This window comes from Aulostomus chinensis, chromosome 1, assembly GCF_037954235.1.
Source record: "Aulostomus chinensis isolate RoL2024-O1b breed Wild chromosome 1, RoL_Achi_v1.0, whole genome shotgun sequence".
NCBI lineage: Eukaryota > Metazoa > Chordata > Actinopteri > Syngnathiformes > Aulostomidae > Aulostomus > Aulostomus chinensis.
This window is the reverse complement of record NC_141320.1, coordinates 12,264,498-12,282,580: the sequence shown is the minus strand read 5'-3', so window position 1 is coordinate 12,282,580 and position 18,083 is coordinate 12,264,498. Positions and strand designations below refer to the sequence as shown.

The window sequence follows — 18,083 nt, the reverse complement described above, 5'->3', positions numbered from 1 at the left end:
TCATGTGACTGAAGTCATCCATTCATGTCAGTGATGTCACTTGGCAGGACTGTCATTGCCGTCTCATTCTAGAAAAGAATCCAGACTCCACCTGTGGCTCCATGATAACTGATGGACCTCTGGTTGGAGGCTGGACGATGATGTTTGGTCTGGGGGGGTTAAGATGGTGGGGCTGTTTCAGTTCTAGTGCTGAAGGCTTTCACCATGACAGTCAGACTCTCCTCTGTCCTTCATGGTCCCTCAAATGTGTAGTGTGGACCTCACACACTAAATTCAGCCTGAAAACTCTTCATGAACAGCAGGAGACTCAGAGTCTCTGTGGCGCCCGGCTGTTAACAGAGAGGCTGGTGGTTGGAGCCCCCCAGGGACCAGGACCAGGCTCTACTGGTGCTGAGGACTCTGTTGATCAGCTGCTGAGTTGCTACTTGATGTCAACATTGGTCTGTTTCATCCTGAGTAGTTTGATCCTAGCAGAGTCGCTGCATCGATGATCTGAATGTGGACGGACAGATTGACCCTCCACAGCAGACGCCTGTCACAGATCTCTGGATGAGACACTTTGAGGTAAAGCCAGGTTCTGCCAGTCCCACTCACATGTTTCAATCACATGTTCAGAGATGGGTTTGTTGTTCCTGAATCCATTTCTTATTTTCTGATCACCTTGTGGATTGTTCATCATTCTCCTCATCACCATGCTTTAGGTTGCAGTACGAACACCTGAGTTAGTCTGGGGTTGCAGGAATCATACAGCATCCAAATAATAGCAGGTTGAAACATTTATTTAAAGAGTTTAACATGGTTACACACACACACACACACACACACACACACACACACACACACACGTTTCCAGTCATGTCATTGTGGGTTCATTTCATCAAGGCTCTCAAACGGGGGAGGGTAACTTCACACACTCGTACGTTTCAGGTCTGACCTGAGTGGGGTCCTTCCACGTGGTTCTGACTCAAGGTGTTTCTATGACACTGTGGCAACACCTGGCATCAGCTCAACTTTGACTTTTACACTTCTAACTGTACGCTGTGTGAGCTGTTCCATGTTTTAAAGCCATATTTCCAGTGTGGCCCACTGCAAATCTTTGGAATGGCTCATGCCAGTTGCTGACGCCTCAGAACGACTGTGCTGTGATCTCAGTTTGAAGTTCTGTGCCATTAGAGAACCTGTCTTACCACGAGGTCACCTTGTTAGCCTGTGAATGTCTCCACCTACAGCGATGACTTCTGTCAGCTCCAAGTGTCTTCTTGTCTGGCATCTGAATTTCAGGTGAGAGACCCTCTGACTCCTGCAGCAGCAGTAGAGACAGAGGAGCCCTGATTCTCAGAGGTTCCATGAGGGATCAAAGCCAGACGAGACGGCCACAAAGGTAGCAGGACATTGTGGACTCAGTCGTCACCTCTAATCTGTGTTGACAGTATTTAATGACTTTCTGCTGCCAAAAACAGATCATGATTCTATACATTTGAGAGGCCTCACAGTTCAAGTTTCAGGTCTGTATCCACTGGAGAGGCCAATGAGAGCAAAAGAGCAACAGGGTCAAAGGTCAACAGGCCTCGTGTCTCAGCCAGGCCTCAAAGGGTTAAGTGAGCCTTTTGGAGCTCCTTTGAAAAAAGGCCTGTCACCAATCTTGTTCAGGACCAACATGAAGAAGGATCTTTGGAACATTTTCACATCTTTAAGACCGCCTTGACTCCTTTTTATAGCAGGAGTCACTGAAAAGCACAAAGCTGCTATTGCAGCCATCAGGCCTCATTTCTGATCAGTTATTATTGTTGAAACAAAGCTGAATATCAATTATTGATTTTTATTGTCATCATTTTGAACACCTGATGAGAGAAACACAATAAAAACATTTGAAAAGGAAGGATCAGAGTGTTGTTGTACTGCAATACTAACTACTATAAATACTAACTAACATCAGGACTGCTCCCAGATCAGCTCCATGACCTCATCCCTGCACCAGAGTCCCACCCAAGTTCATCAAAAACGGCCAAGCATAAATATATAATATGTATATAATGTGAACACACCTGTACAGGTGCGTGAACGTGCTTAATAATAGAGAATGAATGAAGGGTTTGTTCAGAGTGGAGTGCAGTACCACAGTCAGGCCAGCAGGTGGGGCTTTCATTGGTGCTGTCTACCTAATTGCGGTGTCTGTGCTCTGCCAGCAGAGGTCGTGCTTCACCACCAATCTTCGAGGGTGTCTGAGTGGTGCCGCCATGTTTAGGTCGTAGCAGGAGGACGTAGGTTGGTACTTGGCAGTTCGGACGTAGCGAAAGTCATGTTATGAATGGAGGGCTGAGTTGGAGCAGAGGGGGCAGGATCCTGGGGGTGGACTGTCTTTAGGAGGCTGAGGTGTCTGGTGGTCTTGGTGGACCCTCTGCATCTCAAGCTGAGACAACAGAGTCCTGTGTTCTTGAGTCATTGTCTATAGTCTCTGTTGTTGGAGAGCTCAGTGTGGTCCCTGATGGTCTAGTGGCTAGGATTCGGCGCTCTCACCGCCGCAGCCTGGGTTCGATTCCCAGTCAGGGAATGAGTTATTTAGAAGTTGAGGGAGAGGTGATCAGGTGGTCCACATGATGGTGGAGGTGATGAACTGTGAGTCCATCATGGCTCCACTCTCACCCCCATTGTAGTGTTCTTGGTTCACTCTGCCATGGCCCCATGTTGAAGGGTGACTGTCTCATTCAGGTTCAACCCTTTGCTAGACTCTATTAAGTCACTGACTCCCAAACTCTGTAATCCTCCTTAGGAGCTTTGGTGATTGATGATCTGCAATGGTTCGTGGGGGTGGAGCCTATCCCAGCAGCCCTCAGGTGAGGGGCGGGGTTTATCCTGGACAGGTCACCAGTCCATGGCAGGGCCAACACATAGAGACAGATTGATTATAAAAATGTTCATCCCCAGTTTGAAGTTAGAGACAGGATTTAAGTGTGGAAGGTTTTTGTCTTCAATTTAATTCTGAGTGTTGTAAACTGTTTCTAACAAACTCTACTGTTAAACAGTCAAAATGTTTTCTAACCAAGCTGAATGCTCTCATATACTTTTTAAAGTTGAGTTTCTTTCATGTCCTCCTGAGATCAAAGACAGAATTCTAGGTACAAATAAATACACTATCAAAGCCCTGATGACATCATCATCAATTCTGACTTTGATCTGGAGGCTCTTGCTTTCTTGCTTCAAATAAAAAACGTTGTTCCAGGGAAAAGTCTGCACATAAACACACACACACACACACACACACACACACACACACACACACACACACACACACACACACAGCCTGTCTTCAGTATAAAATGGTCTGTCACGTTCTCTCACGTTGGAAGATTTCTCTGACTCCATTGTGAATACAGAGACTCTTCATCTGCCACCTGAGTCTTGATCCACTGATTCCTCTGATCCACCTCTTTCTGCTCCAACAAGGCTGACATGGATCAGGTGGGTCCATGTCAGCCAATCAGGAGGTTTCTCCTCTCAGTTAATTTTCTTCATCCCAGTTTAGATTGATTCTTCTCAGCCTCATGAAGGAGCATCTGATCAGGTGTTTGGCTGCTTGTTGGTTGTAATTCCATAGATTTTAATCTCAGATGTTATAGAATTAATAAGAACATCTTAAAGACCTTTGTCCAACACTTGAAACTCTCCTGTCTGTCCAGGCCCAACTGGCCTTTGGTAGTGAGGTGGTGGATGCATGTGTTTGAAATGAGGCTGGTGTTGCTGTGAGGAGCCACTAGAGGGAGACACCTGTCGTTCCTCCCAGCTGACAATGAGGCTTCACAGCTGCATTTGGAGCTGTCCTTTATTGGTCCCAACTGTCTTGAGCTCAGGGGCCAAACTCACCAACAACACTTCCTCCTGGTCATGTGGTCTGTTTGTCAGGAGATTCCCAATCCAAAGTTGTTGACACACAAGAGAAGAAAACACGTCAAAGTTTGTTCATTTTTATGAATCAAACTGAAAATGAACAGAAGAGTGACAGTGAAAATGGATTCAAAAATAATGAATAATCATGAATAATGAATAAATGCTCAGAATTTACTGGCATTTGACTGCATTTTGTGGTTAATCAGTAGATGAAAGAGGAACATATATATTCTATACATGTGATGTACGTACGTGGCTGTGGACAAAAGCGTCTGCTCAATGAAATTGTAGGATTGTAGAATTCTATAAATGTAGAATATAATTGTAGAAATGCTCTCTCTCACCACCCCCAACGTCTGTGCCAGGGTCTCTGGCCAGTGGTCAGTGGCTCCTATCACCTGCCCAGGATGGATCCAGCTTGCTTGTCTTTGTAATTCTGCACTTATTAGAGACTTGGAAACAAAGGAATGCTGAAAAAGAGAAAATAGGACCTCACACAAATGGGCTTGTGACAGAAATTAAGATCATTTTGTGGATATCCATCCTCTTCAAATGTGTGTGTGAATGTGGTCGTTGTGGCTGAGTGGTGAAGGCGATGGACTAGAAATCCATTGGGGTCTCCCTGCTCAGGTTGGAGTCCTGCCAGCAACGTTAAACTGTTGATGTTCCATGTCAGGGTGAACGTCCTACCTGTGCCTGATTCAGTGTGGTGGCTCACACCTGAATTTATCCTAACAAGCTAACTTCTTAACACCAATCTACACAGTTTGAATCATCAAAACCTCAAACTGCAGTAAGAATTTTCAATTCTCTCATCCACAACAATCCTCATCAATAAAATCTGGAAGAAGGAACCGCAGAAAGTCTGCAGGAGAACGTAGACGAGTGCTGCCACCGACCCGTCATGGGGAGGACCGGTAACGTGGCGACCCCACTTCCCAAAAGAAGCCGACCGTCCAGCGCACCCTCATCACCCAATAAGGACCTCGGGGACATCCTGGACTCAGTTGACAGGAAACTAACAAGTTTCGATGCTGGACTCTCTCGTGGAAATCCTCCACAAAGAGCCTCCATGAGTCTCTGGGACTCAGCCAGCAAAAGGTGGCTTCACTGGCCGCTAAAAATCAAGCCCTTCAAGCCTCCAGCCTCCCATCACTGTTTCCTCCCTCTCAAATATGTATCCTTAAATATGGATTTGAGTCTTTAGATGCTGTAACGTCCAAAGATCATATTCTTATTGACCCTCCCCCTTCTTTGTTCCACCATGGAAAGAGGAGAACTCTATTCTAGTTTAGTGGATGAACATAGAGGAACTACACCTGGATCTCTGTGTTTAACAAACAATTGAGTTAAAAATCAGGAGTCATGAGTTTGCTCAAAACTAATGACTTGGAGTGAGTTCAATGAGTTTATAGCCAACAATTCTCCATCAGCAAGCACATCCTGCAACAGTGGTGATAAAAACCTTCCTTTTAACAGGCAGGAACGTCGAGCAGATCCAGGATCAGTGGGGACGAGGTTACAAACAAAGGTACCTCAAAACCTCAAAATAATGCTACAGTGATGTCGAAAGAATTGCTCATGATCTCAAAATGATGCGACAGTAATGGAGGAAGAGTTGCTAATAACCTCAAAATAATGCTACAATGATGTTGTAAAAATTGCTAATGAACTCAAAATGATGCTAACAGTAATGTAGTGAAAGTTGCTAATAAAATCAGTGAGGCTTACAGTAATGTCGTAAGTGTTTCGAACAACCTCAAAGTGATGCTGACAGTCATGTAGTAAGAGTTGCTTCGAACCTTAAAATAATGCGAAAGTAATGTCGGAAGAATTGCTAATGAACTCAAAATGATGCTAACAGTAATGTAGTGATAGTTGCTAATAAAATCAGTGATGCTTTCAGTAATGAAGTGAAAGTTTCGAATAACCTCAAAGTGATGCTGACAGTCATGTAGTGAGAGTTGCTTCGAACCTCAAAATAATGCGACAGTGATGTCAGAAGAATTGCTAATGAACACAAAATGATGCTAACAGTAATGTAGTGATAGTTGCTAATCAACTCAGTGATGCTTACAGTAATGTAGTAAGTGTTTCGAATAACCTCAAAGTGATGCTGACAGTCATGTACTAAGAGTTGCTACGAACCTCAAAATAATGTGACAGTGATGTCAGAAGAATTGCTAATGATCTCAAAATGTTGCGACAGTGATGTAGTAAGAATTGCTAATGAACTCAAAATGATGCTAACAGTAATGCAGTGAAACTTTCAAATAACATCAAAGTGATGCTTACAGTCATGTAGTAAGTGTTGCTACGAACCTCAAAATAATGCGACAGTAATGTTGTAAAAGTTGCTACGAACCTCAAAATATTGCGACAGTGATGTCGGAAGAATTGCTAATGAACTCAAAATGATGCTAACAGTAATGTAGTGATAGTTGCTAATCAACTCAGTCATGCTTACAGTATTGTCATAAATGTTGCTACGAACCTCAAAGTGATGCTGACAGTCATGTAGTAAGAGTTGCTACGAACCTCAAAATAATGTGACAGTGATGTCAGAAGAATTGCTAATGATCTCAAAATGATGCGACAGTGATGGAGTAAGAATTGCTAATGAACTCAAAATGATGCTAACAGTAATGGAGTGAATGTTTCGAATAACCTCAAAGTGATGCTGACAGTCATGTACTAAGAGTTGCTACGAACCTCAAAATAATGTGACAGTGATGTCAGAGGAATTGCTAATGATCTCAAAATGATGCGACAGTGATTTAGTAAGAATTGCTAATGAACTCAAAATGATGCTAACAGTAATGGAGTGAACGTTTCGAATAGCCTCAAAGTGATGCTGACAGTCATGTACTAAGAGTTGCTACGAACCTCAAAATAATGCGACAGTAATGTAGTAAAAGTTACTACGAACCTTAAAATATTGCGACAGTGATGTCGGAAGAATTGCTAATGAACTCAAGATGATGCTAACAGTAATGTAGTGATAGTTGCTAATAAACTCAAAGTGATGCTGACAGTAATGTAGTAAGACTTAGTACGAACCTTAAAATAATGCAACAATAATGTAGTAAGACTTGCTACGAACCTCAAAATAATGTGACAGTGATGTCAGAAGAATTGCTAATGATCTCAAAATGATGCGACAGTGATTTAGTAAGAATTGCAAATGAACTCAAAATGATGCTAACAGTAATGTAGTGATAGTTGCTAATAAACTCAAAGTGATGCTGACAGTAATGTAGTAAGAGTTGCTACGAACCTAAAAATATTGCGACAGTGATGTCGGAAGAATTGCTAATGAACTCAAGATGATGCTAACAGTAATGTAGTGGTAGTTGCTAATCAAGTCAGTGATGCTTACAGTAACGTAGTGGTAGTTGCTAATCAAGTCAGTGATGCTTACAGTAATGAAGTAAGAGTTTCGAACAACCTCAAAGTGATGCTGACAGTCATGTAGTAAGAGTTGCTACGAACCTCAAAATAATGGGACAGCGATGTCGGAAGAATTGCTAATAAACTCAACATGATGCTAACAGTAATGTAGTGATAGTTGCTAAGAAACTCACTGATGCATACAGTAATGTAGTAAGAGTTTCGAACAACCTCAAAGTGATGCTGACAGTCATTTAGTAAGAGTTGCTAATGAACTCAATTCAATGCTACAGTGATGTCGTGAGAATTGCTCATGAACTCAAAATGATGCTAACAGTAATGTAGTGATAGTTGCTAATAAACTCAAAGTGATGCTGACAGTAATGTAGTAAGAGTTGCTACGAACCTTAAAATAATGCAACAATAATGTAGTAAGAGTTGCTACAAACCTCAAAATATAGTGACAGTGATGTCAGAAGAATTGCTAATGATCTCAAAATGATGCGACAGTGATTTAGTAAGAATTGCTAATGAACTCAAAATGATGCTAACAGTAATGGAGTGAACGTTTCGAATAACCTCAAAGTGATGCTGACGGTCATGTACTAAGAGTTGCTACGAACCTCAAAATAATGCGACAGTGATGTCAGAAGAATTGCTCATGATCTCAAAATGATGCGACAGTGATGTAGTAAGAATTGCTCATGAACTCAAAATGATGCTAACAGTAATGGAGTGAACGTTTCGAATAACCTCAAAGTGATGCTGACAGTCATGTACTAAGAGTTGCTACGGACCTCAAAATAATGCGAAAGTAATGTAGTAAAAGTTGCGACGAACCTCAAAATATTGCGACAGTGATGTCGGAAGAATTGCTAATGAACTCAAGATGATGCTAACAGTAATGTAGTGGTAGTTGCTAATCAAGTCAGTGATGCTTACAGTAATGTAGTAAGAGTTTCGAACAACCTCAAAGTGATGCTGACAGTCATTTAGTCAGAGTTTCTAATGAACTCAATTCAATGCTACAGTGATGTCGTGAGAATTGCTCATAAACTCAAAATGATGCTAACAGTAATGTAGTGATAGTTTCTAATAAACTCAAACTAATGCTGACAGTAATGTAGTAAGAGTTGCTACGACCCTCCAAATATTGCGACAGTGATGTCGGAAGAATTGCTAATGAACTCAAAATGATGCTAACAGTAATGTAGTGATAGTTGCTAATCAACTCAGTGATGCTTACAGTAATGTAGGAAGAGTTTCGAACAACCTCAAAGTGATGCTGACAGTCATATACTAAGACTTGCTACGAACCTCAAAATAATGCGACCGTAATGTAGTAAAAGTTGCTACGAACCTCAAAATATTGCGACAGTGATGTCGGAAGAATTGCTAATGAACTCAAGATGATGCTAACAGTAATGTAGTGGTAGTTGCTAATGAAGTCACTGATGCTTACAGTAATGTAGTGAACGTTTCGAACAACCTCAAAGTGATGCTGACAGTCATGTAGTAAGAGTTGCTACGAACCTCAAAATAATGGGACAGTGATGTCGGAAGAATTGCTAATAAACTCAACATGATGCTAACAGTAATGTAGTGATAGTTGCTAAGAAACTCAGTGATGCATACAGTAATGTAGTAAGAGTTTCGAACAACCTCAAAGTGATACTGACAGTCATTAAGTAAGAGTTGCTAATGAACTCAATTCAATGCTACAGTGATGTCGTGACAATTGCTCATGAACTCAAAATGATGCTAACAGTAATGTAGTGATAGTTGCTAATAAACTCAAAGTGATGCTGACAGTAATGTAGTAAGAGTTGCTACGAACCTTAAAATAATGCAACAATAATGTAGTAAGAGTTGCTACGAACCTCAAAATAATGTGACAGTGATGTCAGAAGAATTGCTAAAGATCTCAAAATGATGCGACAGTGATTTGGTAAGAATTGCTAATGAACTCAAAATGATGCTAACAGTAATGGAGTGAACGTTTCGAATAACCTCAAAGTGATGCTGACAGTCATGTACTAAGAGTTGCTACGGACCTCAAAATAATGTGACAGTGATGTCAGAAGAATTGCTAATGATCTCAAAATGATGCGACAGTGATGTAGTAAGAATTGCTAATGAACTCAAAATGATGCTAACAGTAATGGAGTGAACGTTTCGAATAACCTCAAAGTGATGCTGACAGTCATGTACTAACAGTTGCTACGAACCTCAAAATAATGCGACAGTAATGTAGTAAAAGTTGCTACGAACCTCAAAATATTGCGACAGTGATGTCGGAAGAATTGCTAATGAACTCAAGATGATGCTAACAGTAATGTAGTGATAGTTGCTAATAAACTCAAAGTAATGCTGACAGTAATGTAGTAAGAGTTGCTACGAACCTTTAAATAAAGCAACAGTAATGTAGTTAGAGTTGCTACGAACCTCAAAATAATGTGACAGTGATGTCAGAAGAATTGCTAATGATCTCAAGATGATGCTAACAGTAATGTAGTGATAGTTGCTAATAAACTCAAAGTAATGCTGACAGTAATGTAGTAAGAGTTGCTACGAACCTTTAAATAAAGCAACAGTAATGTAGTTAGAGTTGCTACGAACCTCAAAATGATGCGACAGTGATGTAGTAAGAATTGCTAATGAACTCAAAATGATGCTAACAGTAATGGAGTGAAAGTTTCCAATAAACTCAAAGTGATGCTGACAGTCATGTAGTAAGAGTTGCTACGAACCTCAAAACAATGCGACAGTAATGTAGTAAAAGTTGCTACGAACCTCAAAATATTGCGACAGTGATGTCGGAAGAATTGCTAATGAACTCAAGATGATGCTAACAGTAATGTAGTGATAGTTGCTAATCAAGTCAGTGATGCTTACAGTAATGTAGTAAGTGTTTCGAATAACCTCAAAGTGATGCTGACAGTCATGTAGTAAGAGTTGCTACGAACCTCAAAATAATGCGACAGTGATGTCGGAAGAATTGCTAATGAACTCAAGATATTATAACAGTAATGTAGTGATAGTTGCTAAGAATCTCAGTGATGCTTACCGTAATGTAGTAAGAGTTTCGAACAACCTCAAAGTGATGCTGACAGTCATTTAGTAAGACTTGCTAATGAACTCAATTTAATGCTACAGTGATGTCGTGAGAATTGCTCATAAACTCAAAATGATGCTAACAGTAATGTACTGATAGTTGCTAATAAACTCAAAGTGATGCTGACAGTAATGTAGTAAAAGTTGCGACGAACCTCAAAATATTGCGACAGTGATGTCGGAAGAACTGCTAATGATCTCAAAATGATGTGACAGTGATGTAGTAAGAATTGCTAATGAACTTAAAATGATGCTAACAGTAATGTAGTGATAGTTGCTAAGAAACTCAGTGATGCTTACAGTAATGTAGTAAGAGTTGCAACGAACCTCAAAATATTGCGACAGTGATGTCGGAAGAATTGCTAATGATCTCAAAAAGATGCGACAGTGATGTAGTAAGAATTGCTAATGAACTCAAAATGATGCTAAAAGTAATGGAGTGAAACTTTCGAATAACCTCAAAGTGATACTTACAGTTATGTAGTAAGTGTTGCTACGAACCTCAAAATAATGCGACAGTAATGTAGTAAAAGTTGCGACGAACCTCAAAATATTGCGACAGTGATGTCGGAAGAATTGCTAATGAACTCAAGATGATGCTAACAGTAATGTAGTGATAGTTGCTAATAAACTCAAAGTAATGCTGACAGTAATGTAGTAAGAGTTGCTACGAACCTTTAAATAAAGCAACAGTAATGTAGTTAGAGTTGCTACGAACCTCAAAATAATGTGACAGTGATGTCAGAAGAATTGCTAATGATCTCAAGATGATGCTAACAGTAATGTAGTGATAGTTGCTAATAAACTCAAAGTAATGCTGACAGTAATGTAGTAAGAGTTGCTACGAACCTTTAAATAAAGCAACAGTAATGTAGTTAGAGTTGCTACGAACCTCAAAATGATGCGACAGTGATGTAGTAAGAATTGCTAATGAACTCAAAATGATGCTAACAGTAATGGAGTGAAAGTTTCCAATAAACTCAAAGTGATGCTGACAGTCATGTAGTAAGAGTTGCTACGAACCTCAAAACAATGCGACAGTAATGTAGTAAAAGTTGCTACGAACCTCAAAATATTGCGACAGTGATGTCGGAAGAATTGCTAATGAACTCAAGATGATGCTAACAGTAATGTAGTGATAGTTGCTAATCAAGTCAGTGATGCTTACAGTAATGTAGTAAGTGTTTCGAATAACCTCAAAGTGATGCTGACAGTCATGTAGTAAGAGTTGCTACGAACCTCAAAATAATGCGACAGTGATGTCGGAAGAATTGCTAATGAACTCAAGATATTATAACAGTAATGTAGTGATAGTTGCTAAGAATCTCAGTGATGCTTACCGTAATGTAGTAAGAGTTTCGAACAACCTCAAAGTGATGCTGACAGTCATTTAGTAAGACTTGCTAATGAACTCAATTTAATGCTACAGTGATGTCGTGAGAATTGCTCATAAACTCAAAATGATGCTAACAGTAATGGACTGATAGTTGCTAATAAACTCAAAGTGATGCTGACAGTAATGTAGTAAGAGTTGCGACGAACCTCAAAATATTGCGACAGTGATGTCGGAAGAACTGCTAATGATCTCAAAATGATGTGACAGTGATGTAGTAAGAATTGCTAATGAACTTAATATGATGCTAACAGTAATGTAGTGATAGTTGCTAAGAAACTCAGTGATGCTTACAGTAATGTAGTAAGAGTTGCTACGAACCTCAAAATATTGCGACAGTGATGTCGGAAGAATTGCTAATGATCTCAAAAAGATGCGACAGTGATGTAGTAAGAATTGCTAATGAACTCAAAATGATGCTAAAAGTAATGGAGTGAAACTTTCGAATAACCTCAAAGTGATACTTACAGTTATGTAGTAAGTGTTGCTACGAACCTCAAAATAATGCGACAGTAATGTAGTAAAAGTTGCGACGAACCTCAAAATATTGCGACAGTGATGTCGGAAGAATTGCTAATGAACTCAAGATGATGCTAACAGTAATGTAGTGGTAGTTGCTAATCAAGTCAGTGATGCTTACAGTAATGTAGTAAGTGTTTCGAATAACCTCAAAGTGATGCTGACAGTCATGTAGTAAGAGTTGCTAATGAACTCAATTCAATGCTACAGTGATGTCGTGAGAATTGCTCATAAACTCAAAATGATGCTAACAGTAATGTAGTGATAGTTTCTAATAAACTCAAACTAATGCTGACAGTAATGTAGTAAGAGTTGCTACGAACCTCAAAATATTGCGACAGTGGTGTCGGAAGAATTGCTAATGAACTCAAAATGATGCTAACAGTAATGGAGTGAAACTTTCGAATAACCTCAAAGTGATACTTACAGTTATGTAGTAAGTGTTGCTACGAACGTCAAAATAATGCGACAGTAATGTAGTAAAAAGTTGCTATGAACCTCCAAATATTGCGACAGTGATGTCGGAAGAATTGCTAATGAACTCAAAATGATGCTAACAGTAATGTAGTGATAGTTGCTAATCAACTCAGTGATGCTTACAGTAATGTAGTAAGAGTTTCGAACAACCTCAAAGTGATGCTGACAGTCATTTAGTAAGACTTGCTAATGAACTCAATTTAATGCTACAGTGATGTCGTGAGAATTGCTCATAAACTCAAAATGATGCTAACAGTAATGTACTGATAGTTGCTAATAAACTCAAAGTGATGCTGACAGTAATGTAGTAAGAGTTGCGACGAACCTCAAAATATTGCGACAGTGATGTCGGAAGAACTGCTAATGATCTCAAAATGATGTGACAGTGATGTAGTAAGAATTGCTAATGAACTTAAAATGATGCTAACAGTAATGTAGTGATAGTTGCTAAGAAACTCAGTGATGCTTACAGTAATGTAGTAAGAGTTGCTACGACCTCAAAATATTGCGACAGTGATGTCGGAAGAATTGCTAATGATCTCAAAAAGATGCGACAGTGATGTAGTAAGAATTGCTAATGAACTCAAAATGATGCTAACAGTAATGGAGTGAAACTTTCGAATAACCTCAAAGTGATACTTACAGTTATGTAGTAAGTGTTGCTACGAACCTAAAAATAATGCCACAGTAATGTAGTAAAAGTTGCTATGAACCTCAAAATATTGCGACAGTGATGTCGGAAGAATTGCTAATGAACTCAAAATGATGCTAACAGTAATGTAGTGATAGTTGCTAATCAACTCAGTGATGGTGACAGTAATGTAGGAAGAGTTTCGAACAACCTCAAAGTGATGCTGACAGTCATTTAGCAAGAGTTGCTAATGAACTCAATTCAATGCTACAGTGATGTCGTGAGAATTGCTCATAAACTCAAAATGATGCGACAGTAATGTAGTGACAGTTGCTAATAAACTCAAAGTGATGATGACAGTAATGTAGTAAGAGTTGCCAGGAACCTTAAAATAATGCGACAATAATGTAGTAAGAGTTGCTACGAACCTCAAAAAAATGTGACAGTGATGTCAGAAGAATTGCTAATGATCTCAAAATGATGCGACAGTGATTTAGTAAGAATTGCTAATGAACTCAAAATGATGCTAACAGTAATGGAATGAACGTTTCGAATAACCTCAAAGTGATGCTGACAGTCATGTACTCAGAGTTGCTACGAACCTCAAAATAATGCGACAGTAATGTAGTTAAAGTTGCTACGAACCTAAAAATAAATACGACAGTGATGTCGGAAGAATTGCTAATGAACTCAAGATGATGCTAACAGTCATGAAGTGATAGTTGCTAAGAAACTCAGTGATGCTTACAGTAATGTAGTAAGAGTTTCGAACAACCTCAAAGTGATGCTGACAGTCATTAAGTAAGAGTTGCTAATGAACTCAATTCAATGCTACAGTGATGTCGTGAGAATTGCTCATAAACTCAAAATGATGCTAAAAGTAATGTAGTGATAGTTGCTAATAAACTCAAAGTGATGCTGATAGTAATGTAGTAAGAGTTGCTACGAACCTTAAAATAATGCAAAAATAATGTAGTAAGATTTGCTACGAACCTCAAAATAATGTGACAGTGATGTAGTAAGAATTGCTAATGAACTCAAAATGATGCTAACAGTAATGGAGTGAACGTTTCGAACAACCTCAAAGTGATGCTGACAGTCATGTAGTAAGAGTTGCAACGAATCTCATAATAATGGGACAGTGATGTCGGAAGAATTGCTATTAAACTCAAAATGATGCTAACAGTAATGTAGTGATAGTTGCTAATCAAGTCAGTGATGCTTACAGTAATGTAGTAAGTGTTTCGAACAACCTCAAAGTGATGCTGACAGTCATTTAGTAAGAGTTGCTAATGAACTCAATTTAATGCTCCAGTGATGTCGTGAGAATTGCTCATAAACTCAAAATGATGCTAACAGTAATGTAGTGATAGTTGCTAATAAACTCAAAGTGATGCTTACAGTAATGTAGTAAGAGTTTCGAACAACCTCAAAGTGATGCTGACAGTCATTTAGTAAGAGTTGCTAATGAACTCAATTTATTGCTACAGTGATGTCGTGAGAATTGCTCATAAACTCAAAATGATGCTAACAGTAATGTAGTAATAGTTGCTAATAAACTCAAAGTAATGCTGACAGTAATGTAGTAAGAGTTGCTACGAACCTCAAAATAATGTGACAGTGATGTCAGAAGAATTGCTAATGATCTCAAAATTATACGACAGTGATGTAGTAAGAATTGCTAATGAACTCAAAATGATGCTAACAGTAATGGAGTGAGAGTTTCCAATAACCTCAAAGTGATGCTGACAGTGATGTAGTAAGAGTTCCTACGAACCTCAAAACAATGCGACAGTAATGTCGTAAAAGTTGCTACGAACCTCAAAATATTGCGACAGTGATGTCGGAAGAATTGCTAATGAACTCAAAATGATGCTAACAGTAATGTAGTGATAGTTGCTAATCAAGTCAGTGATGCTTACAGTAATGTAGTAAGTGTTTCGAATAACCTCAAAGTGATGCTGAAAGTCATGTACAAAGAATTGCTACGAATTTCAAAATAATGCGACAGTAATGTAGTAAAAGTTGCTACGAACCTCAAAATATTGCGACAGTGATGTCGGAAGAATTGCTAATGAACTCAAGATGATGCTAACAGTAATGTAGTGGTAGTTGCTAATCAAGTCAGTGATGCTTACAGTAATGTAGTAAGAGTTTCGAACAACCTCAAAGTGATGCTGACAGTCATGTAGTAAGTGTTGCTACGAACCTCAAAATAATGCGACAGTAATGTAGTAAAAGTTGCTACGAACCTCAAAATATTGCGACAGTGATGTCAGAAGAATTGGTTATGAACTCAAAATGATGCGAACAGTAATGTAGTGGTAGTTGCTAATCAACTCAGTCATGCTTACAGTAATGTAGTAAGAGTTTCGAACAACCTCAAAGTGATGCTGACAGTAATGTAGTAAGAGTTGCTACGAACCTCAAAATATTGCGACAGTGATGTCGGAAGAATTGCAAATGAACTCAAAATGATGCTAACAGTAATGTAGTGATAGTTGCTAATCAAGTCAGTGATGCTTACAGTAATGTAGTAAGTGTTTCGAATAACCTCAAAGTGATGCTGACAGTCATGTAGAAAGAGTTGCTACGAACCTCAAAATAATGCGACAGTGATTTCAGAAGAATTGCTAAAGATCTTAAAATGATGCGACAGTGATTTAGTAAGAATTGCTCATGAGCTCAAGATGATGCTAACAGTAATGTAGTGATAGTTGCTAAGAAACTCAGTGATGCTTACAGTAATGTAGTAAGAGTTTCGAACAACCTCAAAGTGATGCTGAAAGTCATTTAGTAAGAGTTGCTAATGAACTCAATTCAATGCTACAGTGATGTCGTGAGAATTGCTCATTAACTCAAAATGATGCTAACAGTAATGTAGTGATAGTTGCTAATAAACTCAAAGTGATGCTGACAGTAATGTAGTAAGAGTTGCTACGAACCTCAAAATATTGCGACAGTGATGTCGGAAGAACTGCGAATGATCTCAAAATGATGTGACAGTGATGTAGTAAGAATTGCTAATGAACTTAAAATGATGCTAACAGTAATGTAGTGATAGTTGCTAAGAAACTCAGTGATGCTTGCAGTAATGTAGTAAGAGTTGCTAGGAACCTTAAAATAATGCAACAATAATGTAGTAAGAGTTGCTACGAACCTCAAAATAATGTGACAGTGATGTCAGAAGAATTGGTAATGATCTCAAAATGATGCGACAGTGATGTCGGAAGAATTGCTAATGAACTCAGAATGATGCTAACAGTAATGGAGTGAACGTTTCGAATAACCTCAAAGTGATGCTTACAATCATTTAGTAAGTGTTGCTACGAACCTCAAAATAATGCGACAGTAATGTAGTAAAAGTTGCTACGAACCTCAAAATATTGCGACAGTGATGTCGGAAGGATTGCTAATGAACTCAAGATGATGCTAACAGTAATGTAGTGATAGTTGCTAAGAAACTCAGTGATGCTTCAAGTAATGTAGTAAGAGTTTCGAACAACCTCAAAGTGATGCTGACAGTAATTTAGTCAGAGTTGCGAATGAACTCAGTTCAATGCTACAGTGATGTCGTGAGAATTGCTCAACAACTCAAAATGATGCTAACAGTAATGTAGTGATAGTTGCTAATAAACTCAAAGTGATGCTGACAGTAATGTAGTAAGAGTTCCTACGAACCTTAAAATAATGCAACAATAATGTAGTAAGAGTTGCTATGAACCTCAAAATTATGCGACAGTGATGTCGGAAGAATTGCTAATGAACTCAAGATGATGCTAACAGTAATGTATTGATAGTTGCTAAGAAACTCAGTAATGCTTATAGTAATGTAGTAAGAGTTTCGAACAACCTCAAAGTGATGCTGAAAGTCATGTAGTAAGAGTTACTAATTAACTCAATTTAGTGCTACAGTGATGTCATGAGAATTGCTCATCAACTCAAAATGATGCGAACAGTCATGTAGTGATAGCTGCTAATAAACTCAAAGTGATGCTGACAGTAATGTAGTAAGAGTTGCTACGAACCTTAAAATAATGCAACAATAATGTAGTAAGAGTTACTACGAACCTCAAAATATTGCGACAGTGATGTCGGAAGAATTGCTAATGATCTCAAAATGATGCGACAGAGATGTAGTAAGAATTGCTAATGAACTCAAAATGATGCTAACAGTAATGGAGTGAAACTTTCGAACAACCTCAAAGTGATGCTGACAGTCATGTAGTAAGAGTTGCTACGAACCTCAAAAAAATGCGACAGTAATGTAGTAAAAGTTGCTACGAACCTCAAAATATTGCGACAGTGATGTCGGAAGAAATGCTAATGAACTCAAAATGATGCTAACAGTAATTTAGTGATAGTTGCTAATAAACTCAAAGTGATGTTGACAGTAATGTAGTAAGAGTTGCTACGAACCTTAAAATATTCCGACAGTGATGTCGGAAGAATTGCGAATGAACTCAAGATGATGCTAACAGCAATGGAGTGAAACTTTCGAATAACCTAAAAGTGATGCTGACAGTCATGTACTAAGAGTTGCTACGAACCTCAAAATAATGCGAAAGTAATGTAGTAAAAGTTGCTACGAACCTCAAAATATTGCGACAGTGATGTCGGAAGAATTGCTAATGAATTCAAGATGATGCTAACAGTAATGTAGTGGTAGTTGCT

General features: G+C 38.9%; 1 non-coding gene across 1 annotated transcript; it reads left to right on the top strand.

Annotated features, from left to right (window-relative positions):
- Positions 1–2,479: 2,479 nt before the first annotated feature.
- trnae-cuc (transfer RNA glutamic acid (anticodon CUC)) lies at positions 2,480–2,551 on the top strand. The gene has a single exon. It is a non-coding gene; the product is annotated as a tRNA-Glu (tRNA).
- The last annotated feature ends 15,532 nt before the right edge of the window (positions 2,552–18,083 follow it).